The following is a 7,151-nucleotide window of genomic DNA, read 5'->3' on the forward strand; positions in this document are numbered from 1 at the left end:
TCAGAGACATAGACACCAATGTTATTGTCCAATGACAAAGGGGACAGAACCAGTACATCATAAACATGACTTTGTAACTACCTAGCAGCTTCTTCCTTCCCTGGAGATAACTTTAAGTTTCAGACAAAGCCACAGTGCTGAGTATTGAACTGAGCTCTATTTTCAGCTGGCTGAATTGGTTTCATCTACCCCCCACCCCACCCCCCCTTTTCTTTTCTGGGATTAGTGGCTTTAAAATGGAAATGTTGGATTCATTTCAGTTATTAGGCTGATGCAAGCATCGTAATTCTCTCTCTTGCATTCTTAAATGTGTTGATTGTACTCTGGGAATTTTATGGTTCTTTCAAAAATACTGAAAGTGCTTTGTTCCCCTCTTCTGATGTAATTACTTGTACCATTTAATTCCCAACTCTATTATATTTGAACTTTTGTAGGGAAATCAAAGAGACACAAAGGCATTCCAAGTGATAAACTTCTATTCTCTTTTTCCCCCCAAATACAAACAAAGCTAGTTTGAAAGAAACTGGGAAATAAAACTGCTTTAACACAGTCCTTAGTCTGCGGCTGGAAGGCTTTGTGTTTCTAACAGGAAACGCTCTATAGTGACCAAAACAAATGATTTGGAGAGGTGGTGACAGAGTAATAATTGGCAGCCTCTGGTGTCCAAAGCCATTTGCTTGAATTATTTATGTTTCAAAACGGACAGGAATTTCATGAGAGCAAATCAGGCAAGTCCAGGGGGTGTCATTTCCATGATGCAATCACACATCTGATTGACTGCAGGTCTCATCTGCCGGAGCGGAAGCCTCAAAACCCAAGGGAAGAGTTTATTTCAAGACAGTCACAAGCCCGTCAGTGCTTGATTAGTCCTTCACCAGCTTGATTCCATTTATTGTCAAAAGCAGGTTGACACAAAGAGGAACATTCATCTACTTTTGTTTGCTTTAAAATAGCTCAGTAGCGGTATTGCTATTGGCCTGCCTCATTAGACTTTGAAATGAATTTTTCCTTAAAATGAAATTACCCAAGAAAAAAATCATTGAGACTGACAGAATTAAAATTTATAGTCATGTTGGATGTGGGTGTTATAGTCTGGCAACCCTTCTAGGAGAGGTTTTTCAACTGTCTTTGGGACCCAGGTGGCCCTGATTTCTCTTCCTATCCATTATTTACTGGATGTTCTTCCTCTGTTGTGCCCTTCTGGCAAGGCTGATGGAGATGGGATATGAAGCTTCATTGTATTGACTTACAGAATAGTGAATGAGCAACATTAAGACAATTTATATAGTCTTCATTACAACTGATGAGTAGATCTTCCTACCCATTTTCAAATAGATTTAGGGGAGTGTTTGTGGAGTTTGTGGAGTCTATGATCCTTAAAATTGAACTTTAGAAAAAATTTAAGTTTTTTTGTTTTTGTTTTAGGAGAACAATGTATTTATAAAATTCGTGTTGGCTTTAGTGTTCTTTTTTTGTCTTAAGCATTAGAACATACGTTGAGATTAAATGACAATATTCTTCAGATTTATATTTTATAGGACATACTGCATTATATATTTTGTTAATGGAAACTCTGTGACATAATAAGGGAAGTGAATTGTTCAGAGAATTAGTCATTGTTCGCTAATAAATTGCTAAAGCTACTTAATATCAACTGATGGTACCACTTTCTTTCATTGGACAGCCAACCTCCGAACAACTACTGTGGATGAATCCTGACACACAGCCACCCTATAGGACAGAATATAATGGCTTCATAGCGTTCTGGAACCTGTAAATCCTTTTTTAAAAGTTCTTTAAAAAAAAAAAAAACCTTTATTGGCATATACTTCACACATCATATAATTTATTTGCTCAATCATATTAAGATTTGTGCAATTATCACCACAACCAGTTTCAGTATATTTTCTTCTCATACTCATTGTTGTTAGCTCCCCATTTCCCTCCTCTCCCTTCTGTCATGCTCCTAGGCAACTGTCTATAGATTTACCTATTCTGGATTTCATATATAGAAAATCATACAAAACAGATTGAAAACAAAGAAACAAACAAAAAGCCAGAAACAGTGACTAGAAAAAAACCAGAAAATCTTCAATCAAAAAGGAAGCAGAAAATGTCAAAAACGGAAGCAACTTGAGAATGGGTCAAAAGGGAGATCAAATGCTAAGGTATTACTATATTTTAACGCAACTACATGTGCCATAGTCAACTTTTCAATGCTCTCCATCTGATAGCAAGGCTACTCACATCCTTGGGCAATGGTCAGGGGGCATTCACCAGTCTTAATCCTTGTGGAGACCCTGCAAATGGATTTTGGGTTTCCACTGTCATCCTTAACCTTCTGCAAACCAGGTATTCACAACTTGAGCTCTGTTACTATTCCCTCCTTTGAATTTGGATTTCATTATTTACAATCCTTGGCTCACGTAGGCTAGTGTGTTTCTTCCATCTGAGGCTGTACATCTTGATGGAAGTAGACTGCATCAGCCTTTTTGGGAGGAGAATTGGTGGGTTCAGACAGTTCTGGTTAGCAGCCTCGCTTCACTCACTGTGCCACCAGGGCTCTTTTGTATATCCAACATGTAAAATGAATTGACTGTGTCAGAGTCTTTCATGAAAAAAATCTGCTTCCAAATATTTCTAAAAACAAATGTTATCCTATTCATAAGTAAACATCACACACCCACTCGAACAGAGTTATCTCCTAGGGGATGGTTGAGGGAGTGAACTTTGAGGGTGCTTCAGAAAGTTCATGGAAAAATCCTTTTCCCTCTTAGTTCCACCTTCCCATAAACTTTTTGAAGTCCCCTTGTGGTAGATGAAAGGAATTTTCGTTCGTCCAAGAGCCAGCCTTTTTTTTCTCCTTACATTTTTCTTATTGTGATAATGGGTACCAAACTGTTGTATCAATGTTTTTCGTGTGTACATTTTCAACGACATTAGTTGTATTTATTCTGCCATTCAACTATTACCACAACCCATTCCCCAAATTTTCCATCACCCCAAGGGTCAATCTTAAGAGGAGAGAATAATCCCCAGAAGAGAAAGCTTTATTTAAAAAAATATTCACAGCTAATATGCTTCTCTGTTCCTTCTCATTACTCTTTCTCGTCTGGGGTTAACAATTTCTTCTCTAGGATGCTGGACACAAATATAATATTTCTTTTCTATATAAACCTAAGTGTTAAAGATAATTGTGCTAATGGTAGACAACAAAGGGAGCATTTCAGCTTTCCTTAAGGTGATTATCTTCTCATTGGTACCTTGCTTTTCCAGAGGGCCCTGTACTTATTTCTCCAACTTGCTAGAGAAATTGTTTCTCCTGTCACCTCTGACTACAGCCACCTTAAATTCTGCTATCTTAGTGCAAGAGGGAAATCATCTCATAAATAAAGGTGGGATTCTCAGACTTTTTAGGATTCCTTCAGTCTAAGCATATGTGAGAATGTGCTTAAGGCACATGTTTAAGCGATGCAAATATTCTGACTAAATAAATGTACTGTATTCATCTCTAATGCCAGTGTTTACAGGGATGTCCTGGCCAGCTGGGAAAGCAGCTAAATCTCACTCAACACTTGACATTAAATTTAACCTCATGTTAAGGGAACAAGCACTTAAAATCTACCACATCATCCAATTTCACTCATTTTTCTATGAGAACCACAGAGGAGGGGTTCTCAGACACATTCCTTCATGGGGTGAGCTCACAGATGGAAAATATCGATCCTTTTTCCTCCTGCTCCACCTGAGCTTTTGAAACGTGATTCCTTTTGGAAAACAAAGGGGGGCACTTGGACTTCGAGATGCTATTCTCTTAAACACCCTCCTTTTCTATTCTACTTCCCAGCATCCCTCCGAACAGCTCATTTCTCTGTCTTGTTCAGAGAACAGTAAGAAATGACACAGTGGTCACTTTCAGGTTAAAGAAAGAGGAGCAGAGGAAATGGTGGGGCTGATTTTACCCAAAGGAGCTCTGGTGGAATTGTCATGTAAGCACTGGATGGCTCCAACTCCAAGGTTGCCTGTTCAATCCACCAGCCTCTCTGTGGGAAGAGATAACATTGACTGTTCCCGTAAAGATTTATAGCCCCAGAAAGCCTGAATAGGGTCACTGTGAGGTGGAAATAATTGGATGGCAGGGGCTGAGAGAAATTATAGTCAGTTATCAGGCAGATATTACTGTTGTTTTCAGCTTCAGGACATTTTGATTCATGAAAGATTTATTCAGGAAAATCTTTAATTGCGTTGTGTTTAGTAAATCAATCAGTGAGCCCTGTCTCAGAAATGTCTTAATTAAAGAGAACTCAGAAGCTTGGACATGATCTCTGACACCAAATACTTTATAATGCGTAACTATAACAAATCAAAAACACCCGGTGGAGATATGTGCATATAGAAAACATATCTATAAAGCAGGTAGAAACTTTCCTGTTGAAGCAGAGTGTTGATGTTAATATGGAAAAGCTTACAAGAATAGCTTTGATACAAGAGTGAGTATCAATGAGCTTAAATATGACAGGGAATGGTTAAGAATATTCAGAATTTACTCCTTTCTGAGCTAAGCCTAGAACAGAACAAACATGGCACAACTACCTTACATCGTGTGTGTGTGAGTGTTGCATCGGAGAATTGAAAGATCTTTAATTACAGAGAAAATGCACTTCTCCTCCAGAGGAATTGTAGTATATCCACTGCCATGCAAGTGGATTCCCACTCACAGTGATTCTATATAGAATTTTGGAAAGGGTGAATCTCTATAGGAGCAGGCAACTGTATCTTTCTCTCATGGTATCTGGTGGGTTGGAATCACTGACAATGAGGTTAGCAGCTCAGCACTCATTCCACAGTGCCACCACGGTGGCAAGAGAGCCTACTTTCATCTTTGCAACATTTTGCAGAGAAAAGAAGCAATACCCCCAACCCCATATTTTCCTCTTACTACTAGTCTGTAGCTCATTCAGGGAAATGTGGAAAAAATGTGCGGCTGGGTTGCTGACTGAGGCACTGCTACACAGATCTTTAACATAAATTCCTGTTAACAGAAGTGAAGTCAAGTGATTCAGAGAATTTTATCCCTTGGTGGAGCGATTATTTTGCCATCTAAAGGCAAAACTGAACTCCTTTTTAGCTTTAGGAGTCCAAGTGTAGTTAAATGAACCTCAGAAGAATATAATTGAAGATTATGTAGGATGAATCCAGACGTTTTAAGGACAATATATTTATAGTGGTTACTATGGGTTTCGAGAAAAAAAAAATTTTTTATTTCAGAAAGTTTAGTTTCTGTTATTAGAGGATTATATATACATATATATGTGTATATATATCTATATGTATATATGTATAGATATATATAGTTGTGTCTTGTTGATGAACTAACATTTTTAACATTAGGAAATAATTTTCTAAATACTTAATAATACCCTAGGGTGCTTAAAGTTTACTTGGTTTGATATTAACAAAACCATTCCATTAAATGTGAATAATGTTCACATGGTATATTATTTTCCATCTTTTTATTTCTAATACACCTGTACATCTATATTTTAAATACATCACGCTTAAACATTATATACTAGAACTTGGAGAAAAATTTTGTTCCTATCATATTGTGAAATGTTACAGGAGGTAGGACAGATTTAAAGATTCAATTGAATATTATTTCAAGATATTAGCTTAAACCATGGGACAGGAGAGATTTAGTATTAATAATAATTAGATTTTTTGGTACCTTTTGTAAAATTCCTTAGATTTATGTTTAAAATCAATTATTTTTAATGTCATCTTGTGTGAAGCAGCTTATGAATAAATGTTATTGAGACAACATTCTCTCTTCAACTGGTATGTAAGATGGTGTATTCATTAATGAATGTAGACAATCAATGCATTTTTTTTCTCTTTAGGTGAAATTCACATGGAGGTGTAATCAGAATAATACAAACTATCTTTTCATATGAGTATTCTCAGAATGAGAAAGGGAAAAGTTCTTTTCTAAAACCCACAACAAATTCATGTTAAGAGTTAGCTTAAACTCACCAGCAAGTTCAATAAAAAGAGTTCATAGCTTAGGTTTGTCCCAATTCCCTCATTAATGGTCCTAATTGTTTGGGGTTTTATCTCAAGGTCTGTGATCTACCTTGAGTCTACTCTTGTGCATGGAGTGAGGTAAGGGTTTTGTCTCATTTTTCTACAGGTAGATATCCATTTTTTCCCAGCACCACTTGTTGCAGAGGGCCCCTGCTTCCCATTTGATCTTTTTTGGGCCCTTAGATCAGTTGCCTGTATGCTGATGTTTATTTCTGTGTCCTCAGCTCTTTTCCATTGGTCTGAATATTTGTCGTTATACCAGTACCACACTGTTTTGACTACTGTGGCCATATAATATGTGCTAAAGTCAGGTAGAGCAAGCCTTCCCACTGTGCCCTTGAGGAGTTCTCTGCTAATTCTTGGTTTCTTCCCCCTCCATATGAAGTTGGTAATTAGTTTTTCCAATTCTTTGAAGAAGGATGGTGGTATTTGTGTAAGGATAGTGTTGGACTTATATAGTGCATTGGGCAGAACTGACATCTTTGCTATATTGAGTCTGCTAATCCACAAGCATGGGATGTTCTTCCATTTGTTGAGGTCACTCTTGGTTTCTTATAATACTGTTTTATAATTTTCCTCATACAAATCTTTCATTTTTTTTCAGTCAGGTATATTCGTAGATATTTCCATTTATGCTTGGCTATGGTAAAGGGTACTACCTTTTTAATCATCTCTTCTGTGATCTTGTCTGATGTGTAGAGCAGTCCGATAGACTTCTGTTTGTTGATCTTGTATCCTGCCACTCTGCCATATTGCTTCCAACACTCCACTTGTGGAATTGAGGGGATTTTCAATGTATAGAATCATATCCTCTGTGAATAATGATAATTTTGCCTCTTCCTTCCACAGATAAATACCTTTGATGTCTTTTCTTTGTCTTATGTTGTTAGCTAGGACCTCCAGCACGATGTTAAATAGGAGAGGGGAGCAAGAGGCATCCTTGTCTGGGGTCATAAAGGCTTGAAGATAAACAAACGGCCATCTAGATCAGAAGCAACAAAGCCCACATGGAAGAAGCACACCAGCCTGTGTGATCACGAGGTGTCAAAGGGATCAGGTATCAGGCA

This window comes from Echinops telfairi, unplaced genomic scaffold (assembly GCF_000313985.2).
Source record: "Echinops telfairi isolate 266 unplaced genomic scaffold, ASM31398v2 ScPeMD7_7469;HRSCAF=8507_1, whole genome shotgun sequence".
Taxonomy (NCBI): domain Eukaryota; kingdom Metazoa; phylum Chordata; class Mammalia; order Afrosoricida; family Tenrecidae; genus Echinops; species Echinops telfairi.